The sequence below is a fragment of the Pseudophryne corroboree genome, chromosome 8 (assembly GCF_028390025.1).
Source record: "Pseudophryne corroboree isolate aPseCor3 chromosome 8, aPseCor3.hap2, whole genome shotgun sequence".
Taxonomy (NCBI): Eukaryota; Metazoa; Chordata; class Amphibia; order Anura; family Myobatrachidae; genus Pseudophryne; species Pseudophryne corroboree.
In genome coordinates this window covers 29,965,622-29,988,477 of record NC_086451.1, presented here as the reverse complement: position 1 = coordinate 29,988,477, position 22,856 = coordinate 29,965,622, and positions in this window count along the sequence as shown.

Genomic DNA, 22,856 nt, shown 5'->3' with positions numbered 1-22,856 from the left:
TGTTGCGTGACACTCTGCGACTGGTGTTACGCAACAATTTTTAATACGGTTTAATATCGAACACTATAAATTTATATAAAATTTAATATTAAAGCGATATAAAACACTATCATTTAATATTAAAGGGGGTGGCGCCTAGGAGCAAGGGGGTGTCACCACCTGTCAAGTTTGACAGAAAGGTTGTCTTTATCTACTTTTAATCTTATACGCATCCGAGAAGGGGATGAATGGAAGACTGCCTTCAATACCCGAGATGGGCATTACGAATACTTGGTGATGCCATTCGGTCTTAGTAATGCTCCTGCTGTTTTCCAGGGATTCGTCAACGAAATCTTTAGAGACATGTTATATCAGAGTGTTGTGGTATATTTGGACGACATACTGATCTTTTCCAAGAATCTTGTTGAACACAGGACTCAAGTCAAAGAAGTGCTCCACCGTTTACGAGAGAATCATCTCTATGCTAAGCTTTCCAAATGTACCATTGAAGTAACATCAATTCCGTTCCTCGGTTATATCATCTCGGGGACGGAGCTTCGCATGGATCCGGAAAAGCTTTCTGCCATTCGTGACTGGACTCAGCCTCTCTCTTTGAAAGCAATACAAAGGTTCCTGGGCTTTGCGAATTACTACAGGAAATTCATTAGAGGTTTCTCCACCATTGTCGCGCCCATTACTGCCCTGACAAGAAAGGGCTCTAATCCGAGTTTGTGGCCTCCCGAAGCCATTGAGGCATTTTCCCACTTGAAGTTAGCTTTCATGGCCGCTCCAGTTCTCCAACAACCAAATTTCGATGAACCTTTCTTCCTAGAGGTTGACGCATCTTCAGTCGGGGTTGGGGCCGTTCTCTCTCAGTACTCCTCTGATAAGAAATTACATCCGTGTGGCTTCCACTCTCATAAATTCTCTCCGGCCGAACGAAATTACACTATTGGAGACCAGGAACTTTTGGCAATTAAATCCGCCTTGGAAGAGTGGAGATACCTCTTGGAAGGGGCTAAACATGTGTTTACCATTTACACGGATCACAAAAATTTGCTGTACATCAAATCCGCACAATGCTTGAATCCTCGCCAAGCGAGATGGGCACTTTTCTTTACTCGATTTTCTTTTGTTATCAAGTACCGGGCCGGGACTCTCAATATTAAAGCAGATGCGCTGTCCCGTTCACAAGTTTCCACAGATGAGGATGAATCTTTTGAGCGGAGTTTAATTCTAAATCCAGTTTCTGTCTCCGCGGCTTTAACTACTCCAGCCCCTCCTCCTGGAAGAATGTCCGTACCAGCTAGATTCCGGCCAGGAATACTACAGTGGGTCCATAACTCCAAGTTTTCCGGTCATCCCGGTGCCCAGAAGATGTACAAGTTTCTGCAAAGGTCTTACTGGTGGAACACCATGAGGAAGGATGTACAGGATTACGTTAATTCTTGTCCACTGTGTACACAACATAAATCTCCTCGTCTGCCTCCTGCTGGGTTACTTCGTCCTTTGCCTATTCCTGTGAGACCCTGGACTCATATTTCCATGCACTTCATCACTGACTTGCCCTGTTCCAAGGGTTGCAACACCGTCTGGGTAATCGTTGACCGTTTTTCGAAGATGGCACACTTCGTGCCTTTGACTGGTCTACCGACAGCTCCGAAACTAGCTCTACTGTTCATCCAAGAACACTTTCGGTTGCATGGGTTGCCACAAGAAATAGTCTCTGACCGTGGGGTACAGTTCACCGCAAGGTTTTGGAAAGCCCTCTCTTCGACTCTACAGATTAAACTTAAGTTTTCATCCGCTTATCATCCCCAAACGAATGGTCAAACGGAACGAGTCAATCAAGATCTAGAGACTTTCCTTCGTCTGTATCTCTCCCCTTCTCAGGACAACTGGGTGGAGTTGTTGCCTTGGGCGGAGTTTGCCCATAACCATTCGTTGCATTCTTCCACTGGGGAATCTCCATTCTTCGTCAACTACGGGTTCCATCCACGTGTTCCAGAATTACCAAGCCTTCCGATAGAAGAGGTTCCAGCTGTAACGTCCACTCTACGACACTTCGGACAAATTTGGAGTAAGATTCATGCTAATCTTAAGTAGGTTTCAGTCCGGTACAAGTTCTTCGCAGATAAGAAACGGCGAGCCGCTCCTCAATACAAGGTTGGTGACAGGGTATGGCTGTCCACACGTAATCTCCGGTTGAAGGTGCCCACCATGAAGTTTGCTCCAAGATTCATCGGTCCTTACCCTGTGCTACAAGTCTTAAATCCTGTGGTCTGTAAGCTGGGTTTGCCTTCCCACCTTCGAATACCTAACGCCTTTCATGTTTCTCTCCTCCGTCCCCTCATTCTGAATCGGTTCCACTCAGCATCCCCTAGGCCAACTTCTGTAGTGACTGAAGCTGGAACGGAGTTTGAAATCAAAGCTATTCTTGACTCTCGTTATCTTCATAAAAAACTACAGTACTTGGTAGAGTGGAAAGGTTATGGTCCTGAGGAGAGAAGTTGGATCAATGCTACTGAAGTACCGGCTCCCAGACTGGTTTGGATCTTCCACTCCAGACATCCAACTAAGCCCGGAAAGTGTCCAGGGGCCACTCCTGGAGGAGGGGGTACTGTCACACATCGCAGGCAGCGGCGGCCGCGCTTGTCCCTGCGTGTGACTTGGATTACCTGGCGCCTCTCTCCCCCGGCGGTCTCCGGGTTCCGGCGTCGGGTCGGTGTGTCTCCTCGGCGGCTTCCCGGAGCGAGGGCGCCGCCATCATGAGTGTGGTCATGGAGGCGGAGCAGAACTGACGTCACCTGTCCGCTCCACCAATCAGGCAAGGGCGGGAGATTCAAAGCCAGACGCCGGGCAGAGACCCGGCGCCTGAGTATCATCGATTCTGCCGTCAGAAGCTGTGATCTCCAGAGCTCCCACGTTCCTGCGGTCTCCGTGCCTGCATCTCCGTGTCTGCATCTCCGTGTCTGCATCTCCGTGCCTGCATCCCCGTGCCTCCAAGCATCTCCGTGCCTCCAAGCACTTCCGTGCCTCCAAGCATCTCTGTGCCTCCAAGCATCCCCGTGCCTCCAAGCACTTCCGTGCCTCCAAGCATCTCCGTACCTCCAAGCACTTCCGTGCCTCCAAGCATCTCTCTGCCTCCAAGCACCTCTGTGCCTCCAAGCACTTCCGTGCCTCCAAGCACCTCCGTGCCTCCAAGCACCTCCGTGCCTCCAAGCACATCCGTGCCTCCAAGCACCTCCGTACCTCCAAGCACCTCCGTGCTTCCAAGCGCCCACGCGCCCCCACGTACCTTCGTGCCTCCAATACCTGTGCCTCCAGCACCTCAGTGCCTCCAGCACCTCTGTGCCTCAGCACTCAGCATCGCTGTTCCTCCGGCACCTCCGTGCCTCCAGCACCTCAGTGCCTCCAGTACCTCTGTGCCTCAGCATTCAGCATCTTTACAAGTCTTGTCTTTCAGGAGACCTTCAAGTATTCCTCCGTGCCTCCTGCCTGCCGTCTTAATCCTGCATGAGGAAGACCTACATCCGGCCATCTCTACTGCGACCCAGTAGCGGTTCCTCTTCCCGGTCACCGGAAGAAGCCCCGAGTTCACAACACTCCCAAACCAGGTCAGTGATAGTTATTATATCGAGATAAACTATTTGACAGCGTTCTCTTTCTCTTTTTTTTTTAATTATTATTTATCTAACCTGCAAATAATCCATTGATCAGGGACAGTCTAGAATCTCTTCCTTCATCCATGAACTCTGGTGCTGCTGAACAAAGGTCCGAATCCAGGCAAACTCTAGGATGAATATCCTCCGACACATTATTTGCGATAAAAATTTTGTGTAAAATTACACAAACATACACTATATAGCAAACTTTGTCGGAAGCATATAATAGCGTACCCCCACTGTGGTCTATGCACCGAAAACGGGTGATAAGTACACCAATCCTTTCAGTTACACCCCTTGATGCAATGTGTGCTGCTTGGTACCTTTTCTCAGCTACACTTTTAGGATTGGACAATGGGGTTAAAAGTCAGGATTGGCAGGGGTGACCCGCATCACCTGTGCAACATAGGATAAAAACAAGAATGTAAGGTATCCAAAAAATAAATAAAACAATAAAAAATTACCCAACAGCCAGCCATCTTGGAATTTTCCTGACTCAAAATCCAGAGCCAAAGATGATTGACTTAGAATGAAGGAATCGTGGGCCGACCCAGGAAAACCCACAAAAAGATTTTTCTGCAGCGGGGTACACTGGGATTTCACAGGGAATAACATCGGGGTGTAGAGTTGGATCTTGATCCAAGGTACCAACAGGCTAAAAGCTTTGGCCTTTCCCAGGATGCACCACACTGCCTCCTCTGCAGTGCAGGTCACTAAGAGGGGGCCTGTGCTAGGCAGCCATGAAGAAAGCTTTTATTGAAGACTTCAAGGGTCGCAGCACTTATGTCCCTGGGACATGCTGTTCTGCAGCTCCATCACCTCCCTCTGCGGCGCTGAGTCATCTCCAGCTGACGGTGCAATTTCTACAAGGCCACGGGTTGCTGATAATTGGGAAAAGTCCTCCCTGGTCCCTGCTCGGCGCATGGTGCACCTGGGGCTCTACTAGATACGCATAGCCAGAGGCTGTTTCTATCTCCAGAGAAGGTCCTGAAACTTCAGGACAGGATCAGATACTTCCTCTCTATCACTCAACAGTGTCCATACACTCGGCAATGCAAGTACTAGGCCGGATGGTGTCGACCTTCGACATGGTGGAGTATGCTCAATTCCATTCTCGCCCTCTCCAACGGTTGATCCTCTCCAGTGGGACGGTCTGTCTCAACGGATCAGGTCTCAGGTGATCTTCCTGACTCCGGAGGTCCGCTTGTCTCTGTGCTGGTGGCTCCAGGATCAGCAGTTGAGCAGGGGCGTCCCTTCTGGATTCCCAACTGGGTTCTCTTGACTACGGACACCAGTCTGAGGGGCTGGGGGGCGGTGTTCGAGCAAAACTCTCTACAGGGTCGCCGGACCAAGGAGGAGTCTCTTCTCCCCATCAATGTTCTGGAACTGCGGGCAGTGTTCAATGCATTGACTCTGGCCCTGCCTCTGATAAGGAACTGGCCTGTTCAAGTACAATCAGACAACGCCTCCATGGTGGCTTATGTAAATCATCAAGGCGGTACTCGAAGCCACAAAGCAATGATGGAAGTGTCAAGAATTCATCGTTGGGCGGAACACCATCTGCCAGCAATATCGGCGGTGTTCATTCCGGGTGTCCTCAACTGGGAAGCGGATTTCCTCAGTCATCAGGACGTACACGCAGGCGAATGGAGCCTTCATCCGGAGGTCTTTCAGCTCCTAGTGGACAAGTAGGGACTACCAGATGTGGACCTGATGGCGTCTTGACACAATCACAAAGTTCCGATCTTCGGATCAAGGGATCCACAAGCAGCGTTCGTGGACGTATTAGCAATTCCATGGGACTTCCAGCTGCCGTACGTGTTCCCTCGGGTGTCACTCCTGCCCTGGGTACTGCAGAAGTACAAGCAAGAAGGAGGAGTCCTGCTTCTGGTCGCTCCGGCGTAGTCCAGACTGCATTGGTTCTCAGACCTGCAAAGTCTATCTATGGAGCATCCTCTACTACTTCCTCAACACCCAGACCTCCTCATTCAGGGCCCTTGTGTCTAACCAGACCTGGCCAGACTGGCTTTGACGGCGTGGCTCTTGAAGCATCACTCCTGAGGGCCAAAGGATTCTCTGAGGCGGTATTCCAAACTATGCTGAAGGCCCGTAAACCGGCTTCGACTCGGATTTACTACAGGGTCTGGAACTCTTACTTCACTTGGTGTGCTGCTAAGAATTACAATATCTACAAGTTCAGAACTTCGTGGCTTCTGGCTTTTCTGCAACAAGGCCTGGACTTAGACCTTCATTTGGCCTTCCTCAAGGTTCATATATCTACCTTGTCGGTGTGGTTTCAGAGAAGAATTGCGTCTCTTCCTGATGTTCATACCTTCACTCAGGGTGTTTTGCGAATACGACCTCCCTATGTCCCTCCTGTGGCTCCATGGTGATCTGTCTGTTGTCCTAAACGCCCTGCAAGAGTCTCCCTATGAGCCTTTTGATTCTATGGACCTGAAATGGCTTACGCTTAAGGTCCTGTTCCTGCTGGCTATTACCTCTGCTAGGAGGGTGTCGGACTTAGGCGCCTTGTCCCGCCCTTTCTGATTTTTCACCGTGACCGGGCAGTTCTTAGAACTTGCCCAGGTTATTTGCCTAAGGTGGTATCGTCTTTTCACCTTAACCAAGAGATTGTGGTTCCGGCCTTAATCTCTTCTGGCTTGTGCTCCAAAGAGCGATCTTTGGATGTGGTACGGGCTCTCCGTATTTATGAGGAAAGGACTGCCTCTATGAGGAGGTCAGATTCCCTTTTTGTACTTTTTGGTTTTCACAAACGTGGCTGGCCTGCAAATAAGCAAACCTTGGCCAGATGGATTAGAATGGTGATTGCACACCCCTATTTCCTTTTCTATTACACATGTTAAAAAAAACTTCAATAAAAATTAAATTTGAAAAAAAAAAAAGGTGATTGCACAAGCTTATGCGCAGGCTGGACTCCCAGCTCCTGCTGCTATCAAGGCCCATTCTACTCGGTCTGTTGGACCTTCTTGGGCGGACCGCCGTGGCGCGTCTGCTGAACAATTGCGCAAGGCGGCTACGTAGTCCTCAGTGAACACGTTCATTAGGTTCTATGCCTTTGATACTTCCGCCTCCCAGGATGCTTCCTTTGGACGCCGGGTTCTTGTACCTGCTACTGTGAGTCCCCTCCCATGAGGAACTGCTTTAGGACATCCCCGATGTTATTCCCTGTGGAATACCAGTGTACCCCGCTGCAGAAAAGGAGATTTATGGTAGACTTACCATTGTTAAATCTCTTTCTGCGAGATACACTGCTTTCCACAGGGGGCCCGCCCTGACGCACTTAGCTTCTTTGGGTTTGTATGGCATTAGCAGCTAGTCCCTTCTCCTGTCGTGAGAATGTGGTTCTATGTGACTAACATCTACCGTCACCTTTACCTGCTACTGCATTGGACTGGTTAACAAAACTGAGCTCCAGTGCCTGGAGGCGGGGCTATAGAGGAGGTGGTGCGGTGCATCCTGGGAACAGTCAAAGCTGTAGCCTATTGGTGCCTCGGATCAAGATCCAACTCTACACTCCGATGGTATTCCCTGTGGAAACCAGTGTACCTCGCAAAAAGAGATTTAACACAGGTATGTCTACCATAAATCTCCTTATTCTGACTATCGACATGTAAAAGTCAACATTTTGTTCATGTTGACACTTGGGTATGTCAACATACCATAACACAGCCATTTAAATTGGGTTAGAAACATCCTTAGAAATGCAGACAGAACCCATCTGGCAAGTTCTTAATTGTTTGGGAAGGCTGTTATGGAAGGGATCCGGTCTGAAGATCGACAGTATCTAGGTCGACAATGTTTAGGTCGACCACTATAGGTTGACAGTCACTAGGTCGACATGGATGGAAGGTCGACAGGGTTTCTAGGTCGACATGTGCTAGGTCGACAGGTCTAAAGGTCGACATGAGTTTTAAAAAAATATATCTTTTTTTAAATTTTTTCATACTTAACGATCCACGTGGACTACGATTGGAACGGTAAAGTGTGCCGAGCGAAGCGAAGGCACCATGCCCGAAGCATGGCGAGCGAAGCGAGCCATGCGAGGGGACGCGGTGCACTAATTTGGGATCCCGGTCACTCTACGAAGAAAACAACACCAAAAAAAATAAATAAATCCTCATGTCGACCTTTAGACCTGTCGACCTAGCACATGTCGACCTAGAAACCCTGTCGACCTTCCATCCATGTCGACCTAGTGACTGTCAACCTATAGTGGTCGACCTAAACATTGTCGACTTAGATACTGTCGATTTGATGAACCACACCCGTTATGGAATCACATGTTCCTTCATGCTCAGATAGCCAGAGGCAAACATGGCATGCTGTGACTTGTAGTTCCACATACTGGCTAAACCAGATAAAGGAAGGACATGTCAGCAGTATGTAGAATAATAATAATATTTAATTAAAAATAATTGTATCTCATTATCACATAACTCTCTACAAGCTTGCTTCTAATTGAGTGTGCAGCTCTCCTATTGAGTGTCACCGTAACTAACTTTCACTCACCCGTTTCGGTAAATATTCTGTTTGCTTTTTACCTTGGGACTGTTTGTAGTAAGTTGTTTTACCTTTTTGATAAAAATTTTTTTATATTTATCATTGTGATTTCCCTCTTTCTATGTCAGTATGGGCCCTGGGGTACTTTTTTACAGTAGTCCTTGCTGAAAGAAAACATGAATAAATATTAAATACTTTTAACTTAAATTATTAATTTTTAAACTTTTTTCTTTGTTTTTACACAATATTATTATTAACTTCATAAAATACAAAAGCATGATAACCAAAGTGCAATCATTAAACAAAGTGCAGTTAACATCGGGGGAGAACTAAAACTGACATGGTTGGGTAAATTTACTAAGATGGGAGTTCTATTCAAGATGGGATGTTGCCCATAGCAACCAACCAGATTCCAGGTATTATCTTCTATAAGGTGCTAGATAAATGAGAAGTAGAAGCTGATTGGTTGCTATGGGTAACATCCCATCTTAAATAGAACTCTCATCTTAGTAAATTTACCCCATGGTTGGGTAGAGGACCAGAGAAGGGAATCTCATGATCAATACTCTGGCAGTAGTGGGGGAAGATAAACTCTAGGTACATTTGGTGTGCCAGTGGTAACATCAATATTAATGCAGTTTTATTTTTTTGTAACCCCAAAGTCTATCATCATCATCAGTCTGTAAAAATAATAGCTTTAGCAGTATCTTCCCTTTTAGGGGTATATTCAGTTAGGGTCGGATCCATTCCGACATGCATTTGTCGGAATGGATCCGACAACCCCTATTCAATCTCATCTCAATTTGACTTTTAAAAAGTCGAATTGAGATGAGGGACCCAGAGGAGACCCAGAGGAGGAAGGGGGGTGGGAGGAGCCGCGGGGAGACCAGCGGGGACAGCCGCGGGCATACAGGGGAGAGAAGCGCTACAGTAGCGCTGCAGGAGGTTGTCTCACAGCCGCCCGACCTCACAGCTGTGTCCACCCGGCTCCAGCAAGCGTGACCTCACTTGCTGGAGCCGGGTGGACGCTGCCGTGAGTGGCGCGGCTGTGTGACATCCTGCTGCAGCGCTGTGCTGTAGCGCTTCTCTCCCTGTATGCCCGCGGCTGTCCCCCGTCTCCCCAAGGCTCCCCCCTCTCCTCCTCTGGGTCCCACATCTCAGTCCGACATTTTTTTATGTCGGACTGAGATGGTCGGAAACAGAGCCAAATCCTGTCAAATTTGGCCCCGTTTCACTCAAAAGTACGTGAATCGGCAGCTATACCGCCGATTCACATACTATTCGACAAGTCAAATTCCATGATTTGTCGAATAAAAACTGATGGGATTGAATAGGTCGAATCACTATTCGACCTTAAAAAGTCGAAAACCGCCGTCTTTTCGACAGACGGCAGTTTTCGACCCTAATTGAATATACCCCTTAATCTGTTCCGTGTCTTGCTTTTAATTTCTCCAGCCTTGGAGAATCGCCGTTCTGATGGAACTGAAGTTGCCGTTCTGATGGAACTGATAGGTTTTTCTTTGCCAGTTTGCATAGTCCAGGGTATGTTCTTTCATGCTCTTTCCAAAAACTAAGGGGATTATATCGTGCACTTGAAATTTTTCAGGTTTTGTGTTTTGGTTTTGGGTTCGGTTCCGCGGCCGTGTTTTGGGTTCGACCGCGTTTTGGCAAAACCTCACCGAATTTTTTTTGTCGGATTCGGGTGTGTTTTGGATTCGGGTGTTTTTTTTTAAAAAACACTAAAAAACAGCTTAAATCATAGAATTTGGGGGTCATTTTGATCCCAAAGTATTATTAACCTCAAAAACCATAATTTCCACTCATTTTCAGTCTATTCTGAATACCTCACACCTCACAATATTATTTTTAGTCCTAAAATTTGCACCTAGGTCGCTGGATGACTAAGCTAAGCGACCCTAGTGGCCGACACAAACACCGTGCCCATCTAGGAGTGGCACTGCAGTGTCACGAAGGATGGCCCTTCCAAAAAACACTCCCCAAACAGCACATGATGCAAAGAAAAAAAGAGGCGCAATGAGGTAGCTGTGTGAGTAAGATAAGCGACCCTAGTGGCCGACACAAACACCGGGCCCATCTAGGAGTGGCACTGCAGTGTCACGCAGGATGGCCCTTCCAAAAAACCCTCCCCAAACAGCACATGACGCAAAGAAAAAAAGAGGCGCAATGAGGTAGCTGTGTGAGTAAGATAAGCGACCCTAGTGGCCGACACAAACACCGGACCCATCTAGGAGTGGCACTGCAGTGTCACGCAGGATGGCCCTTCCAAAAAACCCTCCCCAAACAGCACATGACGCAAAGAAAAAAAGAGGCGCAATGAGGTAGCTGTGTGAGTAAGATAAGCGACCCTAGTGGCCGACACAAACACCGTGCCCATCTAGGAGTGGCACTGCAGTGTCACGCAGGATGGCCCTTCCAAAAAACCCTCCCCAAACAGCACATGACGCAAAGAAAAAAAGAGGCGCAATGAGGTAGCTGTGTGAGTAAGATAAGCGACCCTAGTGGCCGACACAAACACCGTGCCCATCTAGGAGTGTCACTGCAGTGTCACGCAGGATGGCCCTTCCAAAAAAACCTCCCCAAACAGCACATGACGCAAATAAAAAAAGAGGCGCAATGAGGTAGCTGTGTGAGTAAGATAAGCGACCCTAGTGGCCGACACAAACACCGGGCCCATCTAGGAGTGGCACTGCAGTGTCACGCAGGATGGCCCTTCCAAAAAACCCTCCCCAAACAGCACATGACGCAAAGAAAAAAAGAGGCGCAATGAGGTAGCTGTGTGAGTAAGATAAGCGACCCTAGTGGCCGACACAAACACCGGACCCATCTAGGAGTGGCACTGCAGTGTCACGCAGGATGGCCCTTCCAAAAAACCCTCCCCAAACAGCACATGACGCAAAGAAAAAAAGAGGCGCAATGAGGTAGCTGTGTGAGTAAGATAAGCGACCCTAGTGGCCGACACAAACACCGTGCCCATCTAGGAGTGGCACTGCAGTGTCACGCAGGATGGCCCTTCCAAAAAACCCTCCCCAAACAGCACATGACGCAAAGAAAAAAAGAGGCGCAATGAGGTAGCTGTGTGAGTAAGATAAGCGACCCTAGTGGCCGACACAAACACCGTGCCCATCTAGGAGTGTCACTGCAGTGTCACGCAGGATGGCCCTTCCAAAAAAACCTCCCCAAACAGCACATGACGCAAATAAAAAAAGAGGCGCAATGAGGTAGCTGTGTGAGTAAGATAAGCGACCCTAGTGGCCGACACAAACACCGGGCCCATCTAGGAGTGGCACTGCAGTGTCACGCAGGATGGCCCTTCCAAAAAACCCTCCCCAAACAGCACATGACGCAAAGAAAAAAAGAGGCGCAATGAGGTAGCTGTGTGAGTAAGATAAGCGACCCTAGTGGCCGACACAAACACCGTGCCCATCTAGGAGTGGCACTGCAGTGTCACGCAGGATGGCCCTTCCAAAAAACCCTCCCCAAACAGCACATGACGCAAAGAAAAAAAGAGGCGCAATGAGGTAGCTGTGTGAGTAAGATAAGCGACCCTAGTGGCCGACACAAACACCGGGCCCATCTAGGAGTGGCACTGCAGTGTCACGCAGGATGGCCCTTCCAAAAAACATTCCACAAACAGCACATGACGCAAAGAAAAATTAAAGAAAAAAGAGGTGCAAGATGGAATTGTCCTTGGGCCCTCCCACCCACCCTTATGTTGTATAAACAGGACATGCACACTTTAACCAACCCATCATTTCAGTGACAGGGTCTGCCACACGACTGTGACTGAAATGACGGGTTGGTTTGGACCCCCACCAAAAAAGAAGCAATTAATCTCTCCTTGCACAAACTGGCTCTACAGAGGCAAGATGTCCACCTCATCATCATCCTCCGATATATCACCGTGTTCATCCCCCTCCTCACAGATTATCAATTCGTCCCCACTGGAATCCACCATCTCAGCTCCCTGTGTACTTTGTGGAGGCAATTGCTGCTGGTCAATGTCTCCACGGAGGAATTGATTATAATTCATTTTAATGAACATCATCTTCTCCACATTTTCTGGATGTAACCTCGTACGCCGATTGCTGACAAGGTGAGCGGCGGCACTAAACACTCTTTCGGAGTACACACTTGTGGGAGGGCAACTTAGGTAGAATAAAGCCAGTTTGTGCAAGGGCCTCCAAATTGCCTCTTTTTCCTGCCAGTATAAGTACGGACTGTGTGACGTGCCTACTTGGATGCGGTCACTCATATAATCCTCCACCATTCTTTCAATGGTGAGAGAATCATATGCAGTGACAGTAGACGACATGTCCGTAATCGTTGTCAGGTCCTTCAGTCCGGACCAGATGTCAGCATCAGCAGTCGCTCCAGACTGCCCTGCATCACCGCCAGCGGGTGGGCTCGGAATTCTGAGCCTTTTCCTCGCACCCCCAGTTGCGGGAGAATGTGAAGGAGGAGATGTTGACAGGTCGCGTTCCGCTTGACTTGACAATTTTCTCACCAGCAGGTCTTTCAACCCCAGCAGACTTGTGTCTGCCGGAAAGAGAGATCCAAGGTAGGCTTTAAATCTAGGATCGAGCACGGTGGCCAAAATGTAGTGCTCTGATTTCAACAGATTGACCACCCGTGAATCCTTGTTAAGCGAATTAAGGGCTCCATCCACAAGTCCCACATGCCTAGCGGAATCGCTCCGTGTTAGCTCCTCCTTCAATGTCTCCAGCTTCTTCTGCAAAAGCCTGATGAGGGGAATGACCTGACTCAGGCTGGCAGTGTCTGAACTGACTTCACGTGTGGCAAGTTCAAAGGGCATCAGAACCTTGCACAACGTTGAAATCATTCTCCACTGCGCTTGAGACAGGTGCATTCCACCTCCTATATCGTGCTCAATTGTATAGGCTTGAATGGACTTTTGCTGCTCCTCCAACCTCTGAAGCATATAGAGGGTTGAATTCCACCTCGTTACCACTTCTTGCTTCAGATGATGGCAGGGCAGGTTCAGTAGTTTTTGGTGGTGCTCCAGTCTTCTGTACGTGGTGCCTGTACGCCGAAAGTGTCCCGCAATTCTTCTGGCCACCGACAGCATCTCTTGCACGCCCCTGCCGTTTTTTAAAAAATTCTGCACCACCAAATTCAAGGTATGTGCAAAACATGGGACGTGCTGGAATTTGCCCATATTTAATGCACACACAATATTGCTGGCGTTGTCCGATGCCACAAATCCACAGGAGAGTCCAATTGGGGTAAGCCATTCCGCGATGATCTTCCTCAGTTGCCGTAAGAGGTTTTCAGCTGTGTGCGTATTCTGGAAAGCGGTGATACAAAGCGTAGCCTGCCTAGGAAAGAGTTGGCGTTTGCGAGATGCTGCTACTGGTGCCGCCGCTGCTGTTCTTGCGGCGGGAGTCCATACATCTACCCAGTGGGCTGTCACAGTCATATAGTCCTGACCCTGCCCTGCTCCACTTGTCCACATGTCCGTGGTTAAGTGGACATTGGGTACAGCTGCATTTTTTAGGACACTGGTGAGTCTTTTTCTGAGGTCTGTGTACATTTTCGGTATCGCCTGCCTAGAGAAGTGGAACCTAGATGGTATTTGGTAACGGGGGCACACTACCTCAAGAAATTGTGTAGTTCCCTGTAAACTAACGGCGGATACCGGACGCACGTCTAACACCAACATAGTTGTCAAGGCCTCAGTTATCCGCTTTGCAGCAGGATGACTGCTGTGATATTTCATCTTCCTCGCAAAGGACTGTTGGACAGTCAATTGCTTACTGGAAGTAGTACAAGTGGTCTTCCGACTTCCCCTCTGGGATGACCATCGACTCCCAGCAGCAACAACAGCAGCGCCAGCAGCAGTAGGCGTTACACGCAAGGATGCATCGGAGGAATCCCAGGCAGGAGAGGAATCGTCAGAATTGCCAGTGACATGGCCTGCAGGACTATTGGCATTCCTGGGGAAGGAGGAAATTGACACTGAGGGAGTTGGTGGGGTGGTTTGCGTGAGCTTGGTTACAAGAGGAAGGGATTTACTGGTCAGTGGACTGCTTCCGCTGTCACCCAAAGTTTTTGAACTTGTCACTGACTTATTATGAATGCGCTGCAGGTGACGTATAAGGGAGGATGTTCCGAGGTGGTTAACGTCCTTACCCCTACTTATTACAGCTTGACAAAGGCAACACACGGCTTGACACCTGTTGTCCGCTTTTCTGTTGAAATACCTCCACACTGAAGAGCTGATTTTTTTGGTATTTTCACCAGGCATGTCAACGGCCATATTCCTCCCACGGACAACAGGTGTCTCCCCGGGTGCCTGACTTAAACAAACCACCTCACCATCAGAATCCTCCTGGTCAATTTCCTCCCCAGCGCCAGCAACACCCATATCCTCCTCATCCTGGTGTACTTCAACACTGACATCTTCAATCTGACTATCAGGAACTGGACTGCGGGTGCTCCTTCCAGCACTTGCAGGGGGCGTGCAAATGGTGGAAGGCGCATGCTCTTCATGTCCAGTGTTGGGAAGGTCAGGCATCGCAACCGACACAATTGGACTCTCCTTGTGGATTTGGGATTTCGAAGAACGCACAGTTCTTTGCGGTGCTTTTGCCAGCTTGAGTCTTTTCAGTTTTCTAGCGAGAGGCTGAGTGCTTCCATCCTCATGTGAAGCTGAACCACTAGCCATGAACATAGGCCAGGGCCTCAGCCGTTCCTTGCCACTCCGTGTGGTAAATGGCATATTGGCAAGTTTACGCTTCTCCTCCGACAATTTTATTTTAGGTTTTGGAGTCCTTTTTTTACTGATATTTGGTGTTTTGGATTTGACATGCTCTGTACTATGACATTGGGCATCGGCCTTGGCAGACGACGTTGCTGGCATTTCATCGTCTCGGCCATGACTAGTGGCAGCAGCTTCAGCACGAGGTGGAAGTGGATCTTGATCTTTCCCTAATTTTGGAACCTCAACATTTTTGTTCTCCATATTTTAATAGGCACAACTAAAAGGCACCTCAGGTAAACAATGGAGATGGATGGATACTAGTATACTTATGGATGGACTGCCGAGTGCCGACACAGAGGTAGCTACAGCCGTGGACTACCGTACTGTGTCTGCTGCTAATATAGACTGGATGATTGATAATGAGATGAAATCAATATATATATGTATGTATATATAATATCACTAGTACTGCAGCCGGACAGGTAGATAATATATTTATTAGGTAATGATGACTGATGACGGACCTGCTGGACACTGTCAGCTCAGCAGCACCGCAGACTGCTACAGTAAGCTACTATACTCTATAGTAGTATGTACAAAGAAGAAAGAAAGAAAAAAAAACACGGGTAGGTGGTATACAATTATGGATGGACTGCCGAGTGCCGACACTGAGGTAGCTACAGCCGTGGACTAACGTACTGTGTCTGCTGCTAATATAGACTGGATGATTGATAATGAGATGAAATCAATATATATATGTATGTATATATAATATCACTAGTACTGCAGCCGGACAGGTAGATAATATATTTATTAGGTAATGATGACTGATGACGGACCTGCTGGACACTGTCAGCTCAGCAGCACCGCAGACTGCTACAGTAAGCTACTATACTATAGTAGTATGTACAAAGAAGAAAGAAAAAACAAAAACCACGGGTAGGTGGTATACAATTATGGATGGACTGCCGAGTGCCGACACAGAGGTAGCTACAGCCGTGGACTAACGTACTGTGTCTGCTGCTAATATAGACTGGATGATTGATAATGAGATGAAATCAATATATATATGTATGTATATATAATATCACTAGTACTGCAGCCGGACAGGTAGATAATATATTTATTAGGTAATGATGACTGATGACGGACCTGCTGGACACTGTCAGCTCAGCAGCACCGCAGACTGCTACAGTAAGCTACTATACTCTATAGTAGTATGTACAAAGAAGAAAGAAAAAAAAAAAACCACGGGTAGGTGGTATACAATTATGGATGGACTGCCGAGTGCCGACACAGAGGTAGCTACAGCCGTGGACTAACGTACTGTGTCTGCTGCTAATATAGACTGGATGATTGATAATGAGATGAAATCAATATATATATGTATGTATATATAATATCACTAGTACTGCAGCCGGACAGGTAGATAATATATTTATTAGGTAATGATGACTGATGACGGACCTGCTGGACACTGTCAGCTCAGCAGCACCGCAGACTGCTACAGTAAGCTACTATACTCTATAGTAGTATGTACAAAGAAGAAAGGAAAAAAAAAAACCACGGGTAGGTGGTATACAATTATGGATGGACTGCCGAGTGCCGACACAGAGGTAGCTACAGCCGTGGACTAACGTACTGTGTCTGCTGCTAATATAGACTGGATGATTGATAATGAGATGAAATCAATATATATATGTATGTATATATAATATCACTAGTACTGCAGCCGGACAGGTAGATAATATATTTATTAGGTAATGATGACTGATGACGGACCTGCTGGACACTGTCAGCTCAGCAGCACCGCAGACTGCTACAGTAAGCTACTATACTATAGTAGTATGTACAAAGAAGAAAGAAAAAAAAAAAAACCACGGGTAGGTGGTATACAATTATGGATGGACTGCCGAGTGCCGACAGAGAGGTAGCTACAGCCGTGGACTAACGTACTGTGTATGCTGCTAATATAGACTGGATGATTGATAATGAGATGAAATCAATATATATATGTATGTATATATAATATCACTAGTACTGCAGCCGGACAGGTAGATAATATATTTATTAGGTAATGATGACTGATGACGGACCTGCTGGACACTGTCAGCTCAGCAGCACCGCAGACTGCTACAGTAAGCTACTATACTCTATAGTAGTATGTACAAAGAAGAAAGAAAAAAAAAAAACACGGGTAGGTGGTATACAATTATGGATGGACTGCCGAGTGCCGACACAGAGGTAGCTACAGCCGTGGACTAACGTACTGTGTCTGTTGCTAATATAGAGTCTAGACTGGATGATAAATTATTGATAATGAGATGAAATCAATATAATATCACTAGTACTGCAGCCAGACAGGTACTATATATATTTATTATGTAATGACTGATGACGGACCTGCTGGACACTGTCAGGTCAGCACAGCACCGCAGACTGCTACAGTAAGCTACTATAGTAGTATGTATAAAGAAGAATGAAAAGAAAAAAAACCACGGGTAGGTGGTATACAATATTATATATATATATATATATTATATACAATTTTATATATATATATATATATATATATATATATATATATTAAACTGGTGGTGATTGATTATTAAACTGGTGGTCACTTCAGGTCACGTTGCAACTTGCAACTAGTACTCCGAGGCCTAAGCAGACAATCACAAAATATATTATTATACTGGTGGTCAGTGTGGTCACAACAATGGCAGTGTGGCACTGACTCTGGCAGCAAAAGTGTGCACTGTACGTTATATGTACTCCTGAGTCCTGCCCTCAGACTCTAACTGCTCCCCACTGTCAGTGTCTCCCCCACAAGTCAGATAATACACTTACAGTCACACTATCTATTATCTAATCTATAAATATCACTTCAGCAAGTAGTATACAGTATAGTAGTACTCCTCCTAATAATGCTCCCCAAAATACTGTGTCTCTCTCTTCTCTAAACGGAGAGGACGCCAGCCACGTCCTCTCCCTATGACTCTCAATGCACGTGTGAAAATGGCGGCGACGCGCGGCTCCTTATATAGAATCCGAGTCTCGCGATAGAATCCGAGCCTCGCGAGAATCCGACAGCGTGATGATGACGTTCGGGCGCGCTCGGGTTAGCCGAGCAAGGTGGGAAGATCCGAGCCTGCTCGGACCCGTGTAAAAAACCTGAAGTTCGGGCGGGTTCGGATTCAGAGGAACCGAACCCGCTCATCTCTAATATCGGTTAGGTTCCCCAATGGAGCACCTGAAACAAGGTTCTGAAACCATGATTTGCACCTTGCAAGTCTTCTCTGCTGCCTAAAGCTGGGTACACACTGGAGTGACCGGCAATCGTGACGATGTCCAGGGACACAATGCAGGCAGTGATTAATGAATGATGGAATAATCACTCATTCCATCCTTCATTACTATGCACGGCGCCGCATGCGACATCATCAGGTTTACTGTGCAGCACCAGATATGCGACCAAGGAAGCGTGCATATGGGCCCTCATTCCGAGTTGTTCGCTCGCCAGCTGCTTTTAGCAGCATTGCACACGCTAAGCCGCCGCCCTCTGGGAGTGTATTTTAGCATAGCAGAATTGCGAACGAAAGATTAGCAGAATTGCGAACGAAAGATTAGCAGAATTGCGAATAGAAATTTCTTAGCAGTTTCTGAGTAGCTCCAGACTTACTCCTACATTGCGATCATTTCAGTCAGTTTCGTTCCTGGTTTGACGTCACACACACGCCCAGCGTTCGCCCAGACACTCCCCAGTTTCTTCAGACACTCCCGCGTTTTTCCCAGAAACGCCAGCGTTTTTTCACACACGCCCAGAAAACGGCCAGTTTCCGCCCAGAAACACCCACTTCCTGTCAATCACACTACGATCACCAGAACGATGAAAAAACTTTGTTACGCCGTGAGTAAAATACCAAACTTTTGTGCTGATTTACTTGGCGCAGGCACACTGCGAACATTGCGCACGCGCAGTTTGCGACTAATCGCTCCGTAGCGAAAAAAACTAACGAGCGAACAACTCGGAATCACCCCCATGGAGCATACACACTGCACAATATGCACGATTTGTCAGATCGTATCGACATCGATCCAGTATGTACCCAGCTTAAGTTCTTCATATACATATTTTAAAAAGACTTACCAAATACATAACCATTTCCTGTGGCATCCCTAATGAACATAAAGACATCTCGCGTCTCTGCGATGCTTTTTGTGCTCTTCTACGCTGTTTGCTGCATAGTATACTCATTGTTGGTGGGTTTCCAGCATCTGAAATACATAATAATACTGACATTTTAGAGTTTATTTAGATTGTGCTTAAACAATTCAAGCTTTATAGCTAATAATGGGCATGACTCAGCAGACGCAAGTAAAACCTCGGGTGCATGTGCCTGAGACTCATTTCGCATGCATGCCGATGGTCACCTGATGGAGAACCGTGCAGTTCAGATAGGAATTTCTAGGTGGTGGCATGAGTCGGCAGCCGTGTCAGTTCCTGCGTCAAAAGATGCAGTTCCTCTGATATCGGCAGCCAAATACCATTGGATAGTCTGAGCAACCATAGAGTTGGCGTGACTGATGTCCGCTTGATGGTATGCCTTTGTGCGCACCACGGTGAATTAGAGCTGCCGCTGGTGGGTGTCTCAGTAGACATCCCATGGCTGCAGCGCCTTATTCCGCAGCAGTGGCTATGATGAAAGTCACAGCTGCTACTTTAGCACCCATCTCGGAACCAGGCCCAATGTTATTAGGCATTTTACATATACCTAAAAGAATTGGGGCGGGATGTATTAATATACATCGCCGCACCTCGCCGGTTACCGCAGCGATGTTGATCGCGTATGTACTAACATATGCGATCAACATCGCGATGCGGTGACGGAGGCCCCCCGCGATACCTGTTAGGTGGTCTGCGGGGGGTCTCCGTCACCTCCATGGGGTCCCCACACTGCCTTGATGCCGGGTAGCAGCAGCAGGCTGCCCCCGGCGCCTCCTCCTCCCCCCTGCAGCCAGAAGGACGTCCGGCTGCGTTGCTAGGGGGAGGAGGAGATTACCTTCCGGGTCCGGGGCATCATGGAGGAAGGTAAGCTGGGGGGGAGGGGAGGAGGCGTCTGCGGCGGTGTCGACGGGTTGCGGCGGTCGGCGAAAAGAAGCCCATAGGCTTCTATAGGGTATCGCCATCCAGAGATGGCGATACCCTGGACGCCGAAAACGCGGCGGTAGGGTGTTAGTAAATATGAAAATGCGGTAAAACCCCCGTTTTCGGGGGTTTTACCGCATTTTTGCTTTAGTACATCCCGCCCTCTGTCATGTATATAAAAGTATCCATCTGACCTTCAGTCTCTGATTCCGAATTTGAGTCGCTACTTCTGGAACTCTGCATTGTACTGAGCAGAAATTGCTTCAAGTATGTTATTTGCTGGACTAATGCACAGTGATCTTTCAAATACTGGTTCTTGAAGTGGGCGTCTAATAGGGCGACAATTGCTAAAAAGAAAACTTCCTCTGAGTGGCCAAATCGTTTCTTTATCTCGTTCAAGGCTTCATTTAAGACAGCAATTCCAATCTCCTTATTTGGGTGGAGATTCTGAAGACTATCCGTTATCAGAGAAACAAGAGGGATCACCATACTGCTTGTAAGGAACTGTTCCCCATACATCATTTTGGTTGCCTCCTCAAAAGGCGCTAGCATTTTAACCAATTCTGTCCCATCCTCTTATTCAGAAAGGGTCAACATGGAAGGGACACTTGGGTGTCTATTTGTGATGTCATTTATATAAGGTCAAAGCTCTATCAGGCGTTGCACCATATGATATGTTGAGTTCCACCTTGTTGGGATGGATTGGATCAGCTTCAATGCGGTTACCTTATAGAGTTTGTCACTTGCCACGACACTTTGTTGAAAGTTGAACCCAAGTGACAATTGATTTTGCTTTGCTTTGTGACACACTCTCAATGTGAAAACATTTCTCTACAACTAAATTGAGAGCGTGGGCATTAAATGCTTTCAACTTAAAGTAATCATTTATAAAACTTTTCTTGGTTTTTACGTAACATTATTAATAACTTGATAAAGTATAAAAGCATGATAACCAATCATTAAACAAAGTGAAGTTAACATCGGGGGAGAACTGACATGGTAGAATAGAGGGGACCAGAGGAGGGATCTCTTGATCAATACTCGGGCATTAGTGGGGGAAGATAACTAAACTCTAGGTACATTCGGTGTGCCAGTGGTAACATCAAAATGAATGCAATTTTTTATACTCCCAAAGTCTATCATCATCAGTCTGTAAAAATAATAGCTTTGACAGTACCTTCCCCTTTAATCTGTTCCGTGTCTTGCTTTTAATTTCTCCAGCCTTGGAGAATAGCCGTTTTGATGGAACTGAAGCTGCCACGGTTTATAGGTGTTGCAAATTTGCATAGGCCAGGGTATGTTCTTTCATGCTCTTTCCATAAACTAACGGGGTTCTGGGTTAGGTACGCCAACGGAGCACCTGAAACAAGGTTTTGAATCCATGATTTGCCACTTGCAAATCTTCTCTGCTGCCTAAAGCTGGATACACACTGGAGCCTGTACACACAGGGACTTCTTAGACATCGCATGATTGCCGGTGCACACTGCAGTGATTAATGAATGACGGAACAATCATTTGTCCCATTCTTCATTAATATGCACAGTGTCACATGCAATATTGTCAGATTTAATGTTCAACATTAAAAATGACACTTTTTCCCCTCACACAGAAGCCAGTCAATGATGTGGAAGACCATGTATAGTGGGAACTTGGCCATGAAGAGCATCAGAAACCATTGGGAAGCGTACATGTGAGCTTCTAGGCTATTCTCCAGTAAGTGCGTGCACATCAGGCGCTCCACTTGATAAAACTTGCAGAGCAGATCTTCAAAGTTCTGTTTGAAAAGTTCCTTGAGTCCATAACTGAACATGATTTTGACCAGGATGCTGAAAGCGAGTTCTTCTGGCATATGTAACAAGAGAAGAGCAGCCAGGAAGGACTGACCTTGGCAATATTCAATCTCTTCATCATATACTAAAGAGGCCTTGCAGATTTTGGGCCTCATTCAATTTGGGTGTGGTGTGTTCAAACTAAAATCTAAATTGCAGTGTAAAAATAAAGCAGCCAGTATTTACCCTGCACAGATGCAATATAACCCACCCAAAACTCTCTCTGCACATGTTACATCTGCCCCACCTGCAGTGCACATGGTTTTGCTCATTAGAGGAAGATTTTTTGCTTTTGCAATCAACCTTGAATTAGGCCCTTTATAAAGGGAGTCCTGACCATCTTCACCAGTGTCTTTAAAGTAGTCCTGAGCCGGAAACGTTGTGTTGATGTCGCGTGTGATGGTGCTGTCCTGAGGACACTCTTTAGTGATGAGCAGTCTGTATTTCTCCACCAGCTGGTCACTGTTGTCCCATCCTGCAAGGAGTTGCCACACCTCTCCCCTTAGGGCCTCTGGCATGCCACTCCTTACCAGTGTGGAGAGCTGCTATTATAATTTTTATTAATAAAAGTAAATGTATTCAAATTATTATGTTATTGAATTATATAAATATATTTATTTGTTGGTGCACACATTTTTTTTTTACTACAAGAAAATGCTAGATCTTCCACCCCAGGTGTCTACAATGATCATCAGTGTCTATACCACTGGACCATCATGCACATTTTTTGGACATATCACCAGACCCACTCAAAAGAGGCTCATTGTTATCTTCATCTTCATCATCATCTCGTCGTTATCTTCTTCTTTATCATCCTCTGGGGGTGAGGGTATGTTGGGTCCATGTGGGCCACACTGTGAAAGATGGAGTGATTGACTGGCAGTAGTTTTCCTCCTTTTCTGCTCAGATTCATTTTCTAAGCAGATGAAATGTGTTGCAGCTGCTCTTCCGCTCTGTCCTTTCACTCTGT